The sequence below is a fragment of the Lucilia cuprina genome, chromosome 2 (genome assembly GCF_022045245.1).
Source record: "Lucilia cuprina isolate Lc7/37 chromosome 2, ASM2204524v1, whole genome shotgun sequence".
Lineage (NCBI taxonomy): Eukaryota > Metazoa > Arthropoda > Insecta > Diptera > Calliphoridae > Lucilia > Lucilia cuprina.
Genome location: NC_060950.1, coordinates 1,649,049 through 1,674,154, shown reverse-complemented (window position 1 = coordinate 1,674,154; position 25,106 = coordinate 1,649,049). Strand labels below are relative to the sequence as shown.

At 28.4% G+C, this 25,106-nt stretch overlaps 1 protein-coding gene across 1 annotated transcript in view; it reads left to right on the top strand.

The window, feature by feature from the left end:
* The first annotated feature begins 11,950 nt into the window (after positions 1-11,950).
* LOC111683721 (1-phosphatidylinositol 4,5-bisphosphate phosphodiesterase classes I and II) overlaps positions 11,951-25,106 on the top strand; it is a 190,779-nt gene continuing 177,623 nt past the window's right edge. Inside the window, exon 1 of the mRNA XM_046956432.1 lies at positions 11,951-11,967. The gene's annotated coding sequence lies outside the window, so the exon portion shown is untranslated. The remainder of the gene's footprint in view (positions 11,968-25,106) is intronic.

Here is a 25,106-nt window from a genome sequence, read left to right as displayed (position 1 = left end):
AAAACTTCTGCTATTTAGTAGATATAACCAAGTCATAGCTTCTAACATCTTCCTCGTAAAACATTTTCTAATAATTTCTACATTTAGATTTTTTCTCGTTTTATTTTATCTAATTTTCCTTTCGTAATTCTTTAACGATTTGTTTTTTCCAATAACAATTTCAATGTGCCAACATCAAAAAAATAAAAAGAAAACCAAAAATAAAAAGCAACCACCACCCTCGCTAATGTGCAAATAAAAATGTTAAAAGGGTCCTGTATCACTCAATTACACGCCCTGGTGACCATTTGCCATGTTGTTGGCAATTGTAATACGCAGAGCTTATATACTGCTTCTTTTTCAGATACGTACTATTATTTATTTGTAAAAGTTTGCACCCTGCAGTTCGGAGTGACTTCACCCATTTTAGAAGTGTTTTGCAAGGTATATATAAATGTACATGTCGCTTAACATGTCTATCAAATTATGTTTTGTAAGTTGCTGTAAATATGGGAACAATAATATGAAAAAAGGGACCCTTAAAAAAACTGCTGGGTAAAGACTTTTGTCATAGTGCTTGTAATTTCTGTATGTATGTGTATGGAGTTGCCATTACCAACTTTAAAATATTCCTTTATGCTTATGGCGCGCGAACTCAAGTTGCCATCTTGTTGATGGTAGTGCAAAGATAATATGATGAAAAAAATTACAAACAGCATTTATAAGGGGTTTCTATACTTTTTAAAGGTGATTTTTATTGCTGGTATTCTACTCAGAGTATCTTTTTCTTTCTGAAGTGAATTTGATATACAGAGATTTTTTTTATTAATTGAGACCAAAAATTTTTAAATAATTCTTCTTACAACTTCCAACTTTTCAAGTCTAGATTATATTAGAATGGTACACAATAAGAATTATTATAATATGATTAGACAAAATTTTATAATAATTCTTATTGTGTACCATTCGAATATAATCTAGACTTGAAAGATTTCAGTATACTTTTAAATTGTTATAATTTCTTTAAATTTTATTAGAAAACCATAAAAATAAAAATGGAAAAAATGTATGCGGTTCGTTGGATTTTCAGTATCTTTACTTATTTTCATACTCTCTCCTTTTTCTGTGTGTGATACTTATTTGTACGTAATTTTTTATACGATTCTAAGTTTATGTACTTAATTTACATTTGTACACAAACCCATAGGTACTAAACTCCCCAATAAAAAATGTTCTTTATGGAATGGCCTGGTGACGGGAGTCCTAATTTGCAATTGGAAACAATTGCCTTTGAGCGGTTTCATCATATCGTTAGAAAATGGGGTGGCAGTGGTTGGCACTTTATTCGAGGAGACTGATTTGTTTTTATGTCCCTTGACTTCAACAATACAAACATTTTATATTTCAAATTTTAAACTAAATTTAAAGAAATTTTTCTTTTAATAATATTTTCTATCTTTAAATCTGTGTTTGTAATTTATCTTTTTGAGTGAATGTTTGATATCCGCACGTTTAATGAGAAAATGTTGGTCAGGTGACAAATTGACTTTGCTAGAGAACATTTTTTTCTATTAGCAGAAAACAGTATCATATGTCTAGTAAAATGTAAACCAGGAAACCACATTTAATGAATCTACACTATAAAGTATGAATAAAAATAAAATATATAATTTCGAAGGAAACAAGTATTTATTAGTGAAATGTGTGTCTTGAAGTTAAAGGGGACTTTGTAGAAAGGCTCGTCTCAATTGAAATTTGATTATTATGGCATGGCTATCAAAACTTACTTAAAGCTTAGATGTGCTAACTTTTATAGAGATACTAGTAACAAAATTATGAGCTAAACTGCTTCATTCCGGGAGATTAGTTTTTTGGGAGCTACTTGTCTTGTAGGAAAAAAGTCCCAAACATGAAAAGACGGACGGATGTTACTCAATCGACACAAAAAGTGATTAGAAAAGAATTTATATAATTTGAGATGGCATTTACAAATATTTTTGGGCATCAGCACAAAGCCATAATACCCTTCTTAATATATTATATATTATTAATATATTATATGAATAACGTTTACAGCCAGTTGGTTAGTATTTTTAGTCGTAATGACTTCATAAACATTTTTTTTAATTTTACTGTTTTATCAGGAAGGAATGTGTAGTTAATTATATTTGAGTTATCTTAACTTAAAATATTAAAAAAATCAGTTCCATAACTTTTAAACAAAACCTCAATAACACAGGCCAACGATGAAAAAGCTTTTTTTTATAAATTTTTACTATTTTCTGCGATTTTAATTTTGAGAATTTCGTAGTAAACAATATTTTGATAAACATTTTGACAAACAAGCATATTTTTTGCTGTAATTTTTTATATAAAACTAATTCTTTACATAAAAATATTTCTGATTTTTTGTTTGAGCGGAAAAAATTAAAGTTATAAAACTTAAATTTCTATACTCATATGTATATACAAATTATAAATATTGTAAAACGCACTTTAAAGACAATAATAAGCAATTTCATTGTTACTGAAGATAGTTATATATTATATATACAATATATAATATGATAATATGATTCTATACGACATTTTCCACGTGAAACTTTTGTTAGGGTTGAATAATTATAATAAATCTTTTCCTACTCGAATTTTAACAAAAGATTTTATCAAACGATGACAGACTAATGTCACTAATGCTATGCTATCATTTTAAAATAAATCAATGAAAAAACATCCCAAAAATATCTATTTATATAATCTGATATATGAAAAAAATTGAAGTCTGGGTGTCTGGTGGTCCATTAAAGGCCCAACCAGAAATTTCTAAAAATCTCTCTAACTAAAGAAGTAAAATCACTTCAAATACCTATTATTACAATAATATATTTTTTTCTGTTTAAAATTTTGTCGATTTACAAGTAAAACTTCTTGTCAAAAGTACACAATATCACAAAAGTATTTTTTTATGTAATTGCTTTCTCTTGAATCCGGACAAGTCAAATGAATCTTTATTCTACTACCGATCAATGAAATTAGTGCCGCTTGCACTTAGTTAGTTAGTTTGAAAGGAGGATGTATACACATCAAATCCGAAGAAATACACCTAGGCCAAAAAATAGTTATTTAATTTATTATGATAAAATTAAATTCGACTTACTTTCGACTAGATTTGTGTACTTGGTTTGAAAACGAGAAAAATTCTGAGAATTCGTTTTTAAACGAGAAAATTACTCGGATTCGGTTTACAGAACAGACAAAATTATTTTGTTTTCATTTCGTTGGCCTGTGTAACTATTAACTCAACTCTTTTTAAACAACAACATTTGATTTAATTATTAATGCAAATTTGTTAAACAAATCGAAATCAGTAACAATTAATTTTAACAAATGTAAAATTTACATTTTACGACACATAAATAAAACGAACTTCAACACTGCATATACATAAGTGGAAGAAAATCCAAAACAAAATTGTCACTTAATATTGGACATTTATTCAACGGGGAGTTAAGTTAGCATTTAGAAAGCCTTCCTTTTGTAGGTTTTAATATTTAACGCTTTTTTAATACTTTTTTTGTTGTTTTAAGTTGTTTTTAAAAGTGTGAATATATGAATTATTAAATATGAGGTGTCGTCTGTATTGAGCTCACAATTGTCTGTCAATAAATTATATTTTAATTATAACGATTATGTTAATTTTGTTGATTAAAATGCAAAAAAGAAAAAATATAAAATCGAAATCAGAATCGATATTTAAAATGAAAACAACAACGACGTTTGAATGAGAAACAAAAATAAATAAAAAATATTAACAACAACCAGACAATTGTCAACACGAATTTTTAACAAGACGTTGAGTGTCCCGTCGAGTTTAATTAGTTAAAAAATTCTTCTTTTTTAAATACCTATATGCATGTATATTCTATAATATCTGTGCACACACCCTACATTTTAAGTGTGAAATTAAAAGTTATTTATTGAATTTGTCACCTGTATTCATAAAGTTATAATGATTACAACATTATTCGAAGCCAAACGAATAGTTTTGAACGAAACCTATTCCTAATTTGTTAATTGCGTTGCTGGTGTCTTTGTTGCCTTCAAAATCAACTATCAGAAGTTAATACTTTGGTATTAACAAAAATAAACCGAATGTAGCGTGCATTCCACCTCTTAAACCGTTATTGCAGCAAAATATTTTCTGTTTCTTTTGTAACATCAGGCAACTTTTGTTTTGTATTTTTTATATTTATTACGAATTGTTACTAAATTTCTTAAAACTCATTAAATACAACAATAAACTGAAAAGTATAAATAATATTTTTATTATTAAAATTTAAATTGTGTTATTTTATTGCATACACTGTCTATCAAAATTCATTGCAGTTTTAAATGTGTCAATATCGGTGAGAATTAATGATGACAATGAAATTTTGATTTAAACAAATTTTTATTTTTATACCCTGTACTTTCTTGGGAAGGGTAGTAATATTTAAATTTGTCAGTCCGTTTTAAACAATTTTCTGAAGGACCTATATATATTTGGCACCATATCCAGAGAATTTAGATATTTAAAATATAGGTATCGGATATAGAATTAAAATCGCAAAAGATCACATGATTTTTTTTTCATTTTGGGAAATATGTATCTTGAAAGTATTTATTTCTTTATAAATCTAAATATTTACACATTTCTATAAACAAAATTATCTGATTTTAAGTTTATAAAGTTAATTTTATTGGCTCGACCTAAAACTTGTGTATTTATTTACTACATAACTAACTGTTACCACACACAATAAGACCGAAGTCAATTTTCATAATTGAAATAAGTTAAACATAATTTTCCTAAAAACAAACAACAAACTAAATTTTACAAACAATCATGTAACACTTGTCTCACCCAGCCAGGCAGGATGTTAAAGTCAATTCAACACCAATTAGGGATGATCAACAACAACAACAACACCAACACTGTTGGTGTCTGTCTATCTGTCTTTGTATATTATTACTTTGTTTGGGGGTCGCTCCCGGATTATGTTTAGCAAGTTTATTTGTGTATCTATCTACGTAAATGAGTGGTAGCAATTTATATAATTTGCCATGATGTAGTACAAGTAGTAGATCATCATAAATGTGCCCAAATAAACAAACAAACAAACAAACAAACAGAAATCCTCCGGAAGAGTAATAGTAACAACAAAATAGACGAGAAAAAAACATTTATAAACAATTTATGGTTATGAAAAAGTGTAGATGAAGTGGCGAAAAAAATATTACACATACAACAAACAAAACACACTAACCACCCTTAGTATTGAAATGTTCATCATTATTTCCTCCCCCAATGTAAACGCCCTACTCAACAGACAACTGAACTCAAGGTTATTTTTCTTGCTATTTTGCCATTTAACAAACAAATGTAACAAAGTTGTTCAACATCCTGAAATTAGCTTCCGTTTCCTTAAACAATCAAACAAATACTCTAAGTTAACAAACGGCACACACATCGAGACTCATTTATTCATAGAGGGGGAGTGTTGTGTTAAGCATGAATTATGAATTGTTATTGAGATTGATGTTGATGTTGCTCACAAAACTTTAGGAAGTGCGGCAGCAGCATCTACAGATGCAGAATTTCATGATGATGATGTTGTTGTTTTTGTTTTGTTGGTAATAACATCAATATATTGTGTTGTTAGTGGTAGTAGTAAATAATAAAACAACAACATAATTTGTTTGTTCAACTGTTGTTATTATGTTGTTGTTTTTGTAACTGTAGTAGTATTTTATAATGTTATTGAAATCATGTTGAGTAATTGGTCTTGTAACTCCTTCCACTGCCACATGTTGCACAGTGGTTTCAATATAATTAATGAAAATAAGTATTTTTTAAAGTTTAGTTGATTCAAAATTTAAAGTATGTGTTTGAATTCCTTAATTTTAATAATGATATTAAGAAATTTACTTTCAGTAGAATAATTGACGTTTAGAAAAGGATACTTTGGTCTTTGCGCTTAAATTTGTCGACTGAAATTCCCTCTGTATCTCACTTCGATTTTTATAAACTACACCACTTTAGTATGCGGTATATATTGAATTTGATACTTTTAATACGAAAAATATTCGGATCAGAATCCTTTTCTAAAAAAGACTCCCATATTAAGCTTTGGAGTTTATAATTATGTCAAACGTAGTATATATATGTTTTATACTCTACACCACTTAATTAATGGTTTTATTTCTTTGAAGTTTTCTGCACGATTACGACCAAGTTACTTTAGATTTCCATAAAATCTAAACCGATCCGGAAACACTGTGCAGCAAATACTGTGATATATATGTATTTCCATTCTCTATCATATATAGCGCAGGGTGTTTTGTTTGTTCCAAGTCTCACTATATAATATACATGTTTATGTGTGTGTATTGGGGGATTATGAATTTTATGCGGTTAATATTTATTGCCAACAATAAGGCGCATATTGACTCAATTTGCCACAAAAACACCACAATCATCAACCACCCTTTTTCTAGCTATTTCTATTAGTGACTTTGTGTGTCTGTTGCAAATGTTGGGCAATTTCAAAATCATTTATTTCTTATAGGATTTAAGTGTAGCAAGTCTTTCGAGTGCGTTTTTATGTATCTATTCCTAATATCTATTGCTTTTTTATTTTCTTTCCCATTGTAAAAGTGCTAGATTGCTACAAAACACATACACAAGTGGTTGTTTGCTAATTTGTCCATAACTTGTGTTTGATTTTTATTTGTCATGAGCTTAATTATGTTGTAAAGTCAACATTTTTACATATGGCAACATTTTCTTATTACGACCAGTTTGTCAGCCAAATTGTTATGATGCCATGGAGGGTCGGAGAGAGTTAGAATGTTTTTTTTATTTGAAAATATCATGATTATAAGATTATGGTTGAAATATGTTATAATAAAAATTAAGAACTAAGTGATTCAATTATGCTGTAATTAAGCAATAAAATCGAAAATGTCTTATATTAAATAAAAATTTAATTAGATTTATGTATTTGAATTGAATGTGGCTTAAGACAAGTTGAAATAGAAATAATATAATTTATAATTTTACACAAATTGATAAAATGTTGTTTGTAGATAGATCATTGCGAATTAATTAAAATAAAAATAAAGCTCCGATTTAATTGTCACTTTCATTGTTGTCATATCACTTGTATTTTTTACTAGTTTATTTATAATAGTCGTTAATATTACTAATTTATTATAATAGTCGTATATCAGATTAGTACTCCTATTTCGGAAAATAAAATCAATATATGTACTAAATTTTCTTTTAATTATATACTTAAATGTTTATAAATTTCCATGTTGCATCGATAATAACAATAAATAAATCTTTTATTTCATTCGGCAATAAAATCGATGATAAATGCGTACACAACACACAGAAGAAGACTTAACAATAGTTTGAAATTTTCAATACGAAAAGATCATCTTTAACTCTGTACCACCATCAGAGTGTTGTTGTAATTGTTGTTGACCGTTTTCTAATAGACTTAAAATGATGTTGCTATGGTATGAAGCTGATATTGATACCAGACTCCATACAGTACAGCTACGGTTGGTGTTGATGTTGATGTCGACTCATTAAAGAACAATAAACATTAAGCGGGACAACAGGAAATCGTATTGTTAAAAAATCAAAATATTTACAAACATTTTCGAAATCAATTCTAATGCAAATGATATTTAACGATGACATTAGACCGCCGGAGTTTTGAGCTGGGCAGACAAAGGAGAACAAAATAAAAATCACACAAAGCTACATTTGACAATGAATGTGGGATGATCGGCCGTTACAAAAAAATTATGTGTGAGTGTGTGTCTAAGCTATAAGAAAAACAGCTAGAAGTCAAATAAAAAAGAGTAAAATAGTAAAGAGCTAAAGTAAATGAATAACTTCCTTAATGGCTTGTAACTTTTGTTACCAACATTTTGTTGTGTTATTTACGTTTAAATCTAAAATACTAGACATGATAGAATTGTGTATGTGTGTTTGTGTATCTTTTGGATTGAGTATATTCAATGGTTTATGCAAAGTTTCTTTTCGTTTAGTTTTTTGGTTTTTTATTTAGTGTGTGACAATAAAGACTTGAAAATCATAAATTTCCAGCTTATTACCAAGAACATGAAGTGGCTTGTTAACAATTTAACACGTCTTAATCGTAAAATTTGTAGTTGGTGGCATGACAGCATCATTTCTTCGTCTGCAGCCACCAAAGAGCTAACAAAACTCCACCAACACAAAACTGAACTTTTCATATTCCAGACTTGGCTAAAATACGCAAAAAAATTAAATGCCAAAGTGTCATTTTTTGAAGGTGTGAATGCCAAAATTAACAAACTTTCAAAATGTCTATACAACTCCTTCGATTAAAATCCTCTCCCTTCTGGCACACTGAAAGAGGAATCTCTATAGTTTTTATTACCAAAATATTTCTGTTAAATCATCATCATTGCAAATGTCTGAATATTTTGTTAGTGTTTTTGTGCGTTTTTAAACATTAAAGAAAAATATCATATTTACTTTAGATTGGCAGTTAATAATGATATTTTTTGCATCGAGATTTTAGCATTTGACTTGTGTTGGCCTCACAAATGTTGCTTTTCATTTTATTCGTATATTGGTTTGTAAAAAGCCTGGTTAAGGGAAGGGATTCATTGGAGTATTTAACTATTTGTCTGCCTGACTTGTCTTGTTTTGTTGTCGTTTTGATTCTTGGTTTTGGTCTGTTGGTATCTGTTGTTTTCGTTTTTTATTTTGTATGAAAGCTTAACAAAAGACTTAAGTCATAAACTTTATGACATTTCGCTTAAAATCTGGTGAATGTCATCAATAAAACAAATCGATTTGTATATCGATTTGACTTTGCTTATATTTTCGTTTTATTCCCATTATTTCATTCCAAAGATGAGGAAGGCGTAGCCAATGGAAGGGTATATACATATAGTTAGTGAAAAAATATTTAAAACTTTTATTTTTATCATAAACTAAATAAAAAATTTTATAAACTACTTAGCAAAGTAAATTTAGTAACAATATAATATGTAATTTATTATTTAGTAATAATTCGTTTTCAATTATAGAACCCACTTTATATTGCAACACCCATGTCCCTGTAATCAGTTGGAAGCTGCTGTTTTCATTGTCACCACACATTCTCATTTTGCTGTTCCTTTCGAGTATGTGGTGTGAGTTTCTGCATTATATGCCTTATTACTTTTGTTGTTGTAGTTGTTATTGGTATTTTGTTTCTTTATTTTCACTGTAAATTCTTGGAAGTGTTTAATTTTTCACAATAGAGTCAACTCATACCACATTCATTTATATTGCTTAAAACCAATTGTCATACATTAATACAAACAACAGCAACAATAATAATCTCAAAGAGTTAAGAGAACAGTGGCTAAAATAGGGTTTAAATTCTCAATATAAAAATAAAAGTACATTCCAATTTTAAATATATTTTTCATTCCAGAAATACATATTTCTTATTTTTATTTTTATGAAATTTTAAAAATTGTTAGTTTTTATGTTTTGTAATATTAAACATTTTAAACCCACTGTTGGTTGCATCCCATGCAGTGTGAGGTTTACGACTTATAGTCAAGGTGTCTGATAATTTCCAACATTTAATGGCCATTATTAAACATCACATTTTTCAACACGCATATCTGTGACCAGACTCATATGAATATTTTATCCATATTATTGATACTCCCAAGAAATTCAAAAGCAAAATAAAAAATATATATACAATTGAAATAAGAAAAAACCCAAAAAGAATCATATAAAGAAAACACCATGAAGTCTGCTATGAAAATTACAAAAATACAACAGAGAAGACAAAGTTGACAAACTGTCTGTATGTTACCAGAAATCAAAAAAATGAAAAGACAAAAACATTTCTACCAAGGCGGTCTAATTTGTTAATACTTCAGCATTTTAGAACAGGCTAAAAAGAGGTTTCTTTTCTATCCGTTTAGGGCTTTCAACGATTGTCTTATTTTTCATTTTTGGAATTAATAGACAATTTTTTGTTCTTTTTACTCGACAAACAAAACAAACTTATTGATCATCAACACTATCAGCTCATCAAGTATTAATTTCCCTTTTAGAAACAACGCAAGACTCTACATGATTTTAAGGGCTACAAAGCAGGGGGCACAAGTGAAACAAATGATAAAGGTAAAATGACACTCTATTCAGAATGAAATCAAAAACATAAATAATATTTTTCTCATTATGACTATTTTTCTTTTTATTTTGTTTTGTTTTTCAAAAATCAAATATAAATTGTATGAAGGTGTGACTTTTTTATGCTTTTCATTCTGTTATGTTGTTGTGATTTTAGAGGAAATCGGATATAGATTATTATTTGTTGTTGTTCTATCGCCACAAGATATAAAAACACACATACATATACTCCTAAATGTAAAGAGTTTTTACAAATTACAACACCAATACTAAAAAATGACAAAGAATCTTGTTAAAAGAGTCAGCAAGTCTAGTGTGATGGTTTGTATAGTTTAGTCAATTTGTTATAACAGTTAGTCTGACATGACGTTTAACACCCTACAGTACAACCAATGTCTGTTTGAAATTTGTAGAAATATTTTATGTGTAAAAACATTAGACTCACTTTGTATGGAAAGAAAAAACGTGTTTTAATTCTAGCGATGACCGTTGGACAAAATTAAAAATAGGTATTGTGTAATTTTTTAAAGGGGTTTTCAAACCGCATCCAATGATGTATTAATCATAAAAAACCGTCTGCTCATAATTGTAATTTATCCAAAATATTTAAAATTTTTAGGTTTTTTACTAATAAAAGTAAAATGTAAGCACAATTTTGTTATTTTGCGCTACACTAGACTAGACTTCAAAAAACCTTTCAGCACACATTGTATATTTTATTTAAAAAATACTGTAAAAATTAAAAAATTAAAAAAAAAATAACTAAAAAGGGACTTTTTGAAAGCGGCCCATCTCACGAACGGTCATCGAAAGAGTAGAACTATTTTGAAAACAATTATAAAAAATGACAGATTATTTGAAGCGGGGTAAAATATTGAATTTAACATAAAACATCTTGTCCCCCATAGGATATTTTCTTGAAAACAATGGACGACACTAAAATCAAAATATTTTGGATAACATCATATAACAGCGAATATTTTGAGGGGCATAACTCAAGCACCATTTTTTCTGAGTCGGTCTAATATACATACATATATAATATGTAATTCTCATGTCGGTTTATACCCATGATTAAACTTTTCGTCTTCATAGTTTTCCTACGCATTTTATCCATTCAACTCTTCATTCATTTATGGGAATTTATTTTTTATTATGAAAACTTTTTTTATGATTTGTTTGTATGTCTTTTTTTTCTTTATTCGACAAAAAGAAAAGAGATGAAACGTAGAATAAAAAAAGTAATAATTTTTATCTTTTGTTTTGGTTGCTTGTTTTAGTTGTTTCTCTGATCTGATGATTATTATGACAGTTTTTATTGTCATTTCCAATAGTTCAAGGATTAAAATTTATGTCTCTACTTTTATTTGATTTGTTTTCTGGTTGATTTTGGGTTTTATTGTGTGATTTTTTTCTTTATGATTTTTATAGATTTTATCCAAATTTATTTTTATAATTTACTCTAAGATTTTAAAACAAATTTGTTAAAGATGTTGTTTTGATTTTGTTAATTTTAATTTTTATGTTAATAAACCATAAAATTATGTTTTTTTTTGTGACCAAACAAATCGACAACAAAAGTTTGTTTATTTTTGTTAATACTTTAAGTAATTACTGTTCATGGTTTAAACTCATTTTTACGACTTAATTTTTGTTTTGTCACCATTTAATAAGTTTCCTAACAAAATATTTATCATACGAATTTCTTATTTATTTACAGATTTTTTACATTTAAATTGGTAAGTGAAGTAATAATTTGTTTATTTATATTAAAATAATATTTAAGCAGAAAAATAATAACAAATTTAGTTTAAAAAATCCATAAGACTTTAACAATTTCCGCCATGACCTCATATAATTAAACATTTTAAAGGCAACAATTAATTTTAAAATCTTTAAGACTATAATTTACAGCATTTTCTCATGTAATACCACAAAATCTTACTAGCACACTTTTACAGCAGAATATTATTTTTGTATGAAAATAATAAATAATAATTATAAATCATTCAATGCCACAATATTTTGCAATTTCAAACTTGCATATTTTATCACTCACTCGTCTGTCTATGTATTCGCCGTATTATTGATAGAAATCAACAACAAAATGTTATAATTAAAACATTTATGAAATTAACATTAAAATTAAATAAATTTTATAATTTATGCATAAATACTGCAACAACAACCACAACAAAAAGTAGCAACAAGTTTTTATCAGCGTATTTTTTTTAAACTCAGATCGTGTTAAAAGATTAAGTTTAATTGCAGTTCACAGTTAATCAAGTTCTAACAATAAATAAAACTCGTTGTATGCATATGTTTTTATATTCGGATACAAACTTAATCGCACAGATGCCAAATATAACTAAATTGTTGCAAACTGACTGACAAGACTTTAATCAAAACCAGAAAGGAAATGTGACTCTATATAAAAGCATTACGGAATTTATTTTGACTTGGTTTAAGGTTTAGTTTCTAATCAACCTTTTTAAAAGAGGGCGTTTTTGTTGCTCACACGTTTTGCACATTTTTTAAAAGTAATTTTCAATATATATATATATAATTTTTTTTAAACCAGTATCAAATTAAACAAATCACTTCATTCTTAGCAATTTATTTTAATTATTTTTGTTTACAAACATGTAGTCCGATCATAAACGTTTTTAAATATTAAATGTTGTTTGCAATTTAAAATCAATAATTAGTATGTAATTTGTTAAACTCCAAACTAATCAGCTGGAATAACGTTAATAATAGTTTAAATACTGTTTTAAATGATGTTTAAAAAAACAACATTGCACTAATAAAATCATTTCAAATTATAATTTACTTTGTGCTAAAAAGGTTATAGAAAATATAATTAGTGTTTCGTGATAAATAGAAGTAGATTTGTTTCCATTTAGAAGATAATACTTATTTTAGAGCTTTAGTATTCCGGAAGCAGGCTAAATGACTTTTTATGATAACTATTTTTTCGGCAAGGTATTTTTACCAACGTCTGTTACTTCTGACCTGTTTCTTATAATTCTATAAAAATAAGACTAAATTTTATACTCATAGCAAAACTACATCAGGAAAGAAAAAAACTTTCAAATTAATCAATGTAATGGCTTTTTAACGTAAACTGTTTATACCGAAATTGAGGGACTCAATAATTGCTATTCAATTCGTTATATGTAAATCTTATAAATGTTTAATTTGTTCTAAAGCCCGCAAGTATTGAAAATGTTTGTACAAAAACTCTTTATTTTTTTATTGAACAAACTTACTTTACAATGACTATTACTTACCATCTGCATTACTTTTATTTAGTCTAGTAATGACTTACTAGGCTACTTGCACTTATCTAACTCTTTTCTTGTAAGTTAGCGTTGCATTTTAACCCCTTACTTTTCAATTTAAGTGTTTGCTTGGCAATTAAAGATTTCAAGGCAAAAACAGTGATGTATTATTAAAAAGCATATCAAAATGTTTTGTTTAAATATCATAATTTTAAAAAAAAATTAAAAGCTTAAAAAATTTAAAAAAAACTCTTTTATAAATTCCTCAAGCAAATAAACAGCCATGTGGTCAAATTTCAACCGAAAAACACACGCCCTTAAACATAAAATTGTTCCATATTTAAATATACTCGCCATAAAATTAAAAGAAAATTAAGAAAATCTAAAGATTATAATAAACTATTGAACGTCTTAATGTGAACATTAAGAAAAGTGAATTACCATTTTATAAGTAGATTCTACTTCCAAAAAAACTACTTGGAAAAAATCATAAAAAATTCAATAAATTTTCTACAAAATTACAAGTATAATATTCATTTTAAAGCGATAACAATCACATTTCAGATAAAATTAAAATTAAATATAAAATAAATATATTTTCAAAACAAATTTTTCTTAAAAAGTACCCCATTGAGTATTGAAATCTGTTATTTTGTTTTGCTTCTATATACCAGCCAACAGCTACCGTTGAAAATTAGTTTTCAAAAATGATTGTTAATGGTTCGACTACAAACACTTATTCAATCAGCTATTTTTTCTGACTTCGACTGGTAAACAATTTATTTAATGCTATTTGTTAGTTTTTGTCTATAACTCTTGATTTGTTTGAATTCATGTTGAATTACAAAATTTTATTTATTTTTATTTACTTGGTTTAAACATGTTTTAAACTTTGTTTTAAACATCCAGTAAATAATTTATTATAAACGTATTTGCAGTATTATAGAAAAAAAGTTGAATATTAACGCTTCGTTGATTGTCATTAATTTCAATTAGACCTTTCAAAAGTAAATAGATGTGTGGAGTAAAATAACAAGCCGCATATCTACAACACATAATATTAACAAATATTTTATTTAAAATTGTTTGTCTTTGCACATTATTTGCATATTTAAGCCTAATATTAACAATTACACCGTTTCTTTATATTGTTTAAAGAGAAAATCTGCTTAAGTGGATTAGCATTATTTTAGGATTTGTTTTAATAAATATATTACATATATTACATAATTCCTTATATTTATCCTTTTAATTTTGAAATTTTATAAAGAAGAAATTATGAAAATTCAAATTTGTTTAAGAAACAGTTTACTTGAAATGAATTTCCTACTCTAACTTTAAATTTTCAATTTTCAATCTATTACTTGTTTTCGAAATCATAAACTCCTCCAAAAACTTTTTTATTATTGTTTTTACTAACAACAACTGCATGCAGCGGCTTATTTTCATTTTTTTTTTTTTACAAAATTGATATGGCGTGATTTCTTTAGAAGTTTTTTTTTAATGTCGTAATATTGTTGCACAATCATTTTCAATTTAATATCATTATGTGCAATTTGTCACCAGCCCAACGTCAATCATCTGTCGGTACTTTTATTTATACTACATTTTTTTCTAAACAACAGCCCTCGCTATAAATTTAATAGAGTTCACTACATATATATATATTTTTTTTTTTTTCAATTTTTCTCCATTTTATAGACCCCACATATTTTGTGTGTTGATTTTAACTTCAGTGAGTTTAGTACTTACATACACATGTATGTAGGTCCCCCTTCCACAATATCAGTTTACTATAAATTTTCTATAATGTTTTTTATGTTGGCCGCATCATTATTTATTTAGTGATTGTGTTCATTTTGCATTTGTTGATGACTTCGTGACAAAAAGTGTTTAAAAAGTCAACAATATTTGTATTTTTTCAGGAAAAAAACTCTCTTTGCTTGGGTTTATTGTAGACCGATTTTTCTATTTATTTTTCAATCTGTCATTTTTATTACGTGTGATTTTTTTGCAAATTGACCAATTTGTACGCTGTGCTGTGGAGTGTATTTTTTTTTTTAAATTTAATTTATTGCAATTTTAAATTCAATTACATATTTGTTTATTTTTATGTTGTTATAGTAAAACAGTAAATTAACTCTTTCACTTATACGGAACACCAGTGTCCCAAGGTTTTTTTAAATTTTTTCGATTTAGAGCGTTATTTTGGGATCACAGCTACAGTAATTGGTTTTATTCATAAATATATTAGTTCTTACAATTTGACGTCATCAATGCTAAAAAGGATAATATCCTGCGATATCCTTCGAAAATACTTATTTTTAGTGTGTGGTGAATCATATTCATATAAAGTCCAGCGGTTTAGCTTTATGCCTGAAATGGTTAAATCGAAGAACTCTTTTTTATAAACAGGTGGTGTTTTATTTAAAATTTATTAAAATGTTTACTTTATAAAAATTCATAATGGGTCTATTAGGCTAGGTCATAATGTGCTGGATATTGTAGATTGATTTCCACTAGACACGCTACAACTGGTGTACGGATGAAATTTGGCACGCACATATATCCAAGGATGATGCCTATTGAAAATGGTTGAAATGGGTCCATAGAAAAGGGTTTCTGAGCTCATAATTATGTTAAATATATAGATATATCGATTAGATACGGCACAACTAAGTTTTATAGAAGTCTTGATGACGCTGCCAAATTTCATAAAGATCGGGCCCCATTTGACCTTAGCATCCATACAAAGTCCCTTTCAGAAAATTACTTTGTGTGTCCCAAATTAACTTATAAACACAAATATCGCGATGAAATTCAGAACAATAAAATGTTATGTAAATATAAATATATTTACAAAATTTTATCGGGCTTGGTCCATATTTGCCCCTAGCCCCTATATAAAGGCTTTTTCTGAAAATTAGTTTTTCATCCATAAATTGCTTTAATGTATCGGAACAAAGAAATATTGAAGATAAATGCTTTATTATGAAAAATAAATCACATTTAATATTCATAACTAGTGTAGGTTATAATATGGTCGGCCACGCCCGACTATACTTTCTTACTTGTTTTCGCTGAAAATGTTTTTAACTTAGTGAGAATTAAGCTAACGAACAAGTCTTTGTATGTCCATACATATCGTACAATGTCAAAAAAATCCTTTTCTAGATTTCTATGATAATTTAATTAGTTCTTACATCTAAGTATATAAGGCAACTACCATTGGTATATAAGTTTCCCCCTACAAATAGTTCCAATTATATTAATATTTATTTACAATACAAATGTCTTTATGTCTTGTATATGAATTTCACTAATTAGTTACTTTTTTTTAACATGCATCCACTAAAAGAATGATCTTTCAATATATGTTGGGAAATCACGAAAAAAATTAAAGAAGCATTCACAAATCATTAATATTACATGTGATCACAAGCAACAACTTAACAATTCTTTAAAATACTTCCCTTTAAAACTCAAATTTAGAACAAGACCACAGATTTCAATCACACATACTAAGTATCTTGCAGCACTAGTAGTAAAATTAGTAGAATGGAAATAAACTGTCACAATCATCTAAATCAAAAGACATGACAATGACAATATTGTAATATTTTTTCTTGTTGTTGTTTGGTTTCCCATCTTGACGTTATACGTTTAAACAAGACATCGTTATTACACGGGAACCAGCCCATCATTCATGATCATTCAACTTAAAAAGCATTTCCAATGTATCTTACATTCTCCCTATAAGTTTGTATGTTTGTTTGTAATACATAATTAAATGCTTGTCAAATTTCGTTCTCATCTATTTTCTTCTTCATCTTGTACTTTAGGAGCACCTTTTACAAAAGTTCCAGTTTTATTTTTCTCGCTGTTTAGGGATTGTCATTGGCACTATGACGATGGTGATGGTGACGATGATGATGATGTTGCCATTACTGCTGCTGCTGTCTATGAATGACGCCACACGACATCATTTATAGAGGAGCAAGCTAAACATCGACCACACACATTTTGATTTAGAAGCAAATAATACTTAAGACGAGTTGATTTTTTACTACGTACACTTTGCTGTTGCAGTCCAATATTTATATTGTATAAATACAAATGTATGTATGTAAATGCCAAAGTTTCTTGTTAGTAAAATGTTTGGTTTGCTGATAGTATCAGTGATATAAAAGTATTAAAAGTAAAATTCGAATATATATCCAAGAAAACACCAAGTCGACGTCGAAAGTAAAATTGCTGTTTTTTTTGATAATTTCTGATAATTTTTTAATTATTTTAAGCCAAGAAATCTGTTTTAGTACCAAGATTGAGTCGAAACAACTCATTTTCCGTCGACAGCAAATTTTACGACGACTCAAAATTTATGTCGACGTCGAGGAGGTAATAATTTATACTTACTTTCAATAACTGCTTCATACTGTCTACATTACTTTTAAGTATTCTTGTAATGACTTACATATAGATACTTAAGTACTTCATTTTGAGTTAGCCTCTTTATTTTTCCATTTTATTTGATTGCTCGCTAAAAACACACAGAATGAAAATAGTTTTTCTGTGTGAAAACCATTATTGTTACGAGTATCAAATCATCCAGAGCCTAGTTCAGTTCTAGTCCAGACTCGATTAGTTCAAAAAGCTCCTTAATCGGTCTAAATAAAACTAAACTCTTTTAAACAGCTGTCTCATGTCGGAATTCAAACTCTATAAAATGTTTGATTTTTTTTCCTGCCTTTTGGTTAGCACATCATTCATGATGAGTGTCTTGCGGTAGACTTTGTGACTACGTCATCTTAAAATACTTGATCATGTTTAAGTTAAAATCAACATCATCATGTACTCGTAGCTAGTTTGCCACTACAACAGATCGTGTCAATGAAATTTGTTGTGCTTACACCCAAAATAATAGTAAGAAGAAAAAATTCAACACACATTAGATCAGCATAAGTATGATTGGGGTGATCACTGATCAGTGTAATGTAGTGACAATACTTAAGCATCATACTTTATAAAAAAAGAAAAAATAAAATAAAACGTGAGGTGGTTATTAAATGTTGTAAATACTCAAAATAACACGCGTTGCAAAATGCAAATAGAAAAAAAGTATGGTTGCTTAAGTTTATATAGATGGTATGTATTTGAATTTTTTTTCTCCTGGCGTGATGTGATCACAGCTCATTATAGTGATCACTTATGTGAAAAATGTAGACAAAAAGTTGTTGCGAGTTATGTGTGTAAAATAAGATCAATTTTTTAGTTCTGCTACTCACTCAGCCACTAGTTCGCTTGATTGCTTCCTTGCTCATTCATTCTCTGCCAGTGAATAGTGTGTTTGTGGTAATGTGTCAACGTTAACAATGTAAACTGTCAAATTTGACATTTTGTGGTTACAAAGCAATATGTAACAAAAATAATTCTGTACGAGTTTTCATGGACGGAACATGCCATCTCTGTTGATGTGAATGATACACGACAGAAACAAGATGATTTTGTCATGCTTCTTGTACCTTGTTTATTTGTCTGTCTCTTTATCTACCGGTCTATAGGTCCGTCTGTTTTGTTCTACTATATGTATGTATTTGTTGTATATGAGGATTAAAGACAGCTGTCACAAAAAATAAAACTAGAACTGTGATAAAGCGTTCGGAAATCATCGCAAATAAACTAAATGTATACTAGTCTTGTAATTAAATTTATTTACAGAGTAGTGTCAACTACTTATTTTGTAGCTTTTAAATAAATTATTCAAAATTTATTTGCTTTTTTTATTATCTGCCTGACCATGCAAGTGAAGTTTTAAATTTTATTTAATAACTAATTGACAAAATGTCAAGTTAAGTAAAAATTCAAAAGTACTATCCGACGTGTTTTACATTCTGGTACCAAATTTTTAACACTACTTGCAACTACTTCCATAACAACTTTTAATGTAACACATCCCTTAGGCCATTAACCAACCAGTAGGTCCTCTTCATTATTAACTGTCTCATGCAACAAAATAAATAAACTATTTAGGCAAAAACGAAGTAGTAGAAGTAAAAAGAGTTAAATAAAAATAATATCACTTACAAATAGATACGTTAATTTATACAATATGCGTGACCACGTTTGGGTCTCGTTATATTTTGCCATAAAAATCGAACTAATATCGAACCATTTAATTTATATTTTTTATTATTTTCGAATTCTAATTAATTGCAGCATGTGTCCGGCCTCTGGGGGATAAGCAATATTATAAAATTACAACTTGTTTATTTAAGCTGCTGTTTAACACAAGAAAAAACAAAAACTTTATTTAACTTGTCTTGAAAACGATAAGAAACTAAAACATTCCTATAAAGAATTGTTAATTTGTTCAAAATCGTAATGAGTGCTAGTGATATTGTTAAACAGAGTGATATTGTATAACAGATGCATTAATTGAAACCGTAGCTAAATATTTTTTAAAGATACAGGAAAAAATATTGAATAAGAGGAGCTATTAATAAACAACTTGTTCGCAAACGTCAAACAACTGTCATTGTTTCATTTTATATTTTTTTATTTAGTAAAAATAAAATAACAAATTTAACAGAAATAGGTAAATAGTTAGTTGTTATTATTGCATTATAGAAACATTTGATACCCTACTTCGACATCATAATGCGACAGAGAGAATACAACTGAATTAGTTTGGCAGATATATTGATTTATTCATTTTATCGAAATATTTATCTTAGATCCACAAAAAAATATATTTATACAATGAGTCCTTATTAAGTTTTAGCCATGACGTCCATGATGACGACGTCATGAAAGTTCTATGGGTGGTGATAAAGTTGACTTAAAATTGCAAAATGTGCAATATAGATCCACGATTTCATCAAGAAACTGGAATACTGTAAAAAACGGTCAAGACTTCCTCGCTACTATATAAGTGGTGCACAAAAAAAAAAAACAATTTAGTCTAACTTTTAAGAATTTTTAATTAATCAGTAGGTATAGATAGATATTCTGGCTTATGATTTATGTTTGGATATCTAGAAATTCTTGGTAATATTTTTTGTAAACGTATTTTTGTTGTGCTGTTGTGTTTAACAACGTAAACATTTCATTTATTAATTAAAATTAGCTATTAATCAACAATCTGTTCTGAAATTAGCGCATGTTGATGATGTCTGAGACGAGTTGAATTAAGGTGATCTCCTCAGCTGAGTGGTTGTGCTGCCGCAGATAACTGACTGACTGGCTAACTGACATTTAGCTGAATTGTACAGTGAGATGCTGCTTGATATAATGTTAAGAGTTTGCTAGTGGTCGAGCTGGGGGTGACTGACTGGTTGAACAGTGTTGAAATATTGACTCTGCAGGTGATTTCATGTGAAAAGACAGTATCTAGTTAAATTATGCCTGCTGAGAATTTTGTATGTAAAAAGGTGAATAAACTGTTTAATGAAACGGATGCATTAATAAATTTTAATATAAAATTGTATTGAACTTTTTGTTCGTCGTTTGTTTCAGTAATTCTTAAAACAAACAAAAGCAAATTTATTATTAATTAACAATGTTTGAAAGAGGAAAACAAATCATCAACATATTTTTAAATCGATGAAATATAGTAAAATAATGTATTGTTAAAAAGTCAATATACCTAAATGATTTATTTATAAAATTGTTGGTTTAAAATATTTTGAAATTATGGACTAAATTTCTATAATTCAGTTTAATGTCGGATGAGTTGAAATTGTCGTAAAGCTTAACTTACAATATTCGTGCCGAGTTTATAAATTTTACTGTACAGTCTACATTTGTTTCTTTAATTAACACTTTTCATATTCATTATTGTTTCATATACTTACAAGCTAGACGACATCACATCAAAATCGGCTAATGAAAAAGCTGTCTAAGCAGCTTTTCCAAGAAGTACATTAAACTACATAAAATTAAACCACCCTGAGTGTTTAAATGAATCTCTGCACTCCAAACAGCAAAACGAAAAATTGAATTTCTTTCAACATCAACTCAAATAAATATATGACCAAGTTTTTTGTTGTTGTTTTCGTCTTGTGGTGTTGGCTACTGATCTTAATTTGTACGAGTTTCAGAAACACAATGTTTAGAAAATGAAAATTCCCAAATACTGCAACTCCTGGTTGTACATGAGACTCAGGCTGTGTGGCAACACAATCAAACATACATAGCTATTACCAAAGACTGTGGCAGCTTACAAACACACATAATAAATTAGGAGTCAAGTTTATTTATGATTCTTATTCAAGTCAGTGAGTTTTTGTGTTCAATGATTTTTTGCTTAATTTTATGTTTTTGTTCTGTTGGTATAAGTGGTGGCTGTGTCTCTGGGTGTCTTTCTCTACATTTCATCTGGTTTTAAATTGTTGTTGAATGCTTGAATGCATTTTGCATGAAATTCTTGTATTGTTACTCTCGCTCTATGATTTGGTAAGTTGTAGTGTTGCAAGCTGCAACAATATCAGCAACAAACAACATGCCACCATGAAGCTGCTACAACAAGAAGCAAGTAAAGAAATTGCTATTACTACTGCAAAATTCATCCTGGACACATAAAAAATCTTGTATAACAATTTGGTGTGCTGGTGAAGATTAAGTCCCACAAAGGAAAAACAAATGAAAAACACAAAGAGGATGGCAAAAAATAAACTTATATACATATCTCGACGAAAGCTTTAGTCCATTTGCAACTTTTAGGAGGTAATTTGAAACAGTTAAGGAAAAGTGTTGTGGCGTCAAAAATAAACAAACAATCCAAACAGACAAATAAAGTTGTTATAAAGTCTGTTCTGTTCCTGCTTAAGGTTACTCATTCTTTGTATATAGTGTTATTTAGCTGATGATATGTATATTGCAGTCAGATATGATCTGTCAAGCCACCACTAAAGAACGTGCTTTACATATTAGTAAAATTAAAAGTACTACTATAATTCCAACAAAATTGTGATCCCATGAAAAACTAAATAAATGGAGCCATAATAGGATAACTGAAAGTGTTACTTTAAATTGATTAAATAAGTGTGTAATTGGACACGGTGTGCCAAGTACTCAAAACAAAAATACTACTTTGATAAAGGAAATCTTAAAAAGATTGAGGCTTTAAGTCTAAAATTACACTGAAGCAAAGCACAAGATGAAAATATTAAAGCTATCAGTATTAGTACAATTACTTATACCAATACTGCCTCTCAATTATCTCATAACATTTAAAGAGTTAGTTAAATTAAAAACGTCATATGTCACAAATACATTAAATGTTATTCATTCGTCATTAGGCAACAACATTAACACGTTTAATTTGTTACGATGGTGCTACAGATCGTTTGCAACGGTTCAACAGTTTTCAATATCTATTGAACAAAACCAGCAAAGCAATAAAGCACATAAAATACAACAAATACGATCTAATTAAAAAAGGGTTAAAAACAATAAAATATGTATAGAAATAAAAACTAAAAAATTAAAAACAAATTAAGCGTCAAAGTGTTGGATGTTAAATTGACAATATTAGCGGCATATATGACACACAGAGACAAGCAGACAGACGGACGGATAGCCCGCCAAAATATTCTTCTCTATATATGTACATATGATGACTGCTGACCTTTAGCCAAATAAATTACCTTGATGATGATGACGTTTTGTTGGGAATATTGTTTAGCTGACTGAACACCAGAGCCTCAACAATGAAAAAGGTGCGTCCGACTAAAGGAAAAAAATATAAAAACAAAATTTAAACATATTGAATACAATAAACAATCGGCATTAAATGACAGTAACTGACACAGTAGTGTGTACTTTTTATGGCTAATGATGCAAACAACATAATAAACTAAACTTCTTTGGAAGCATCAACATCATGTCGACTGGCGTCGTCAGGCAAAAACCAAGGGTCCGTTTAACATTAAAATATTTTATGTAGTAAGTGTAAACGCCCCCCAATAATCGGAATAGTGTGCACAGTTGTGCACAGCCAAACCCTTTTTTCCCAACTTCATGTTGATGTTGCAAAGTCAATCAATTTCATTAACTCAACTCTTTTCGGTTATTTTTCTGTTGTTGTTGTGATGTGTGCCCCAAAGTGTTTTTGTTACTTGTATAATTTTTTGTTTTTGTTAAGGTGAATGTTTATCAAAGTGTTGAAATCGTCACAGATGTGAACAACAATTTCATTATTGTTATTGAACTATTTGTACAAACGAGTCCGACTACATTATTTAGTCCGGCTATAGTTTTTAAATTTGTCATCAATATCCGTTTGATGATTTTGTTCTGTAAACTAACTGGCCGTAACAAAAGTGTGAATTACATTGACACTTTAGTTTATTTCATTCTGTCCGAACAGACTGACAAACTCATTTAGCACAAAAGTATCTTGAACGAACTGATTTTGTTGTATCCCTTTTAATTTTTCTAAATTATTTGTATAATGAAACTCAAGTATTGGATTTTTGAATCATATGAGTTCAAACTATTTCGTTGTTTTTTTTTAAGTTTTTGTTACAATAAAACTGACATTTGAATTATGTTGCTGATTTTCTGGTTCATTCGATTTTAGCAGTGTTCACATACGCATGGTCACACTTTCACATAAATAAGATGCTTTGATGGACTTAAATTGGTGTACAGTTACACATCTGTTATAGTAATCCTTTTCTTCGTTCATTATTCTGATTAGAGAGGGTCGTTCGTAAAAAGTATGTTAATTCAATACTTTATAATATTCCTTGTGATTACAACTAAACTGTTTTTATATTAAGTACTGAATTTGATCTAAAATAAATTCGAATATCAAGGCAAGTGAATAACAATGCATCTCTGCACAACCCTCGCATGTACAAATTTTTGCTCTGTTTTCTTGTTATTTTTTATAAAGTTGGTATATTTTCAGAGTGTTAAGTAACTTGAGTGACATTTGACAGTTGGCTGTCAATCGTCAATCTTGAGTATTGGTCATACACTAAAAGTGTATTATTGGTAAGCGTGTGTATACAAATGAGTGTATCGTTACAAGTAAACAAAAAAGTGTCTAGTTTTAATCTTTGTGTAAATCTGTCAATTAGTTAAGATTACGAAGGAGTGAAAAAAGTACTTGATGATAATAAAATGTGTATCAACTTTGATTAAAGCCGCTAAATCTTTTCATATTTCCATCTAGAGTTAAGTACTTGTTGATGGAATATGTAAACGTTTTAAAATTAGAAATCTTCGAAATAATAACTTCGAAATATTCTCATGATCTAACCTAAATTTTTTTCTCACACTCTTTATATGATGTGATGAAGATTTTAAAAACATTTATCATTTTGTTTAAAATTTAGTGTTTTGATGTTTTTTACTTCTTTTATATACATATACTATTTTGCCCCAAAACCTTTGCACAGGTGATTGATGATGAACTCTTTTAGTTCAGTAAACACCGGAATTACACAGACTTTGACTTTGGAATGTATATAAAACTAAAATTATTAGCTGATAACTTTCGAAACTCCACCCTGAAAGGGGTGTCACTTTAAGGGAGTAGCCGTAGTTTTAACATTTTGCCGACTTATAATTTAGATTCCAACAAA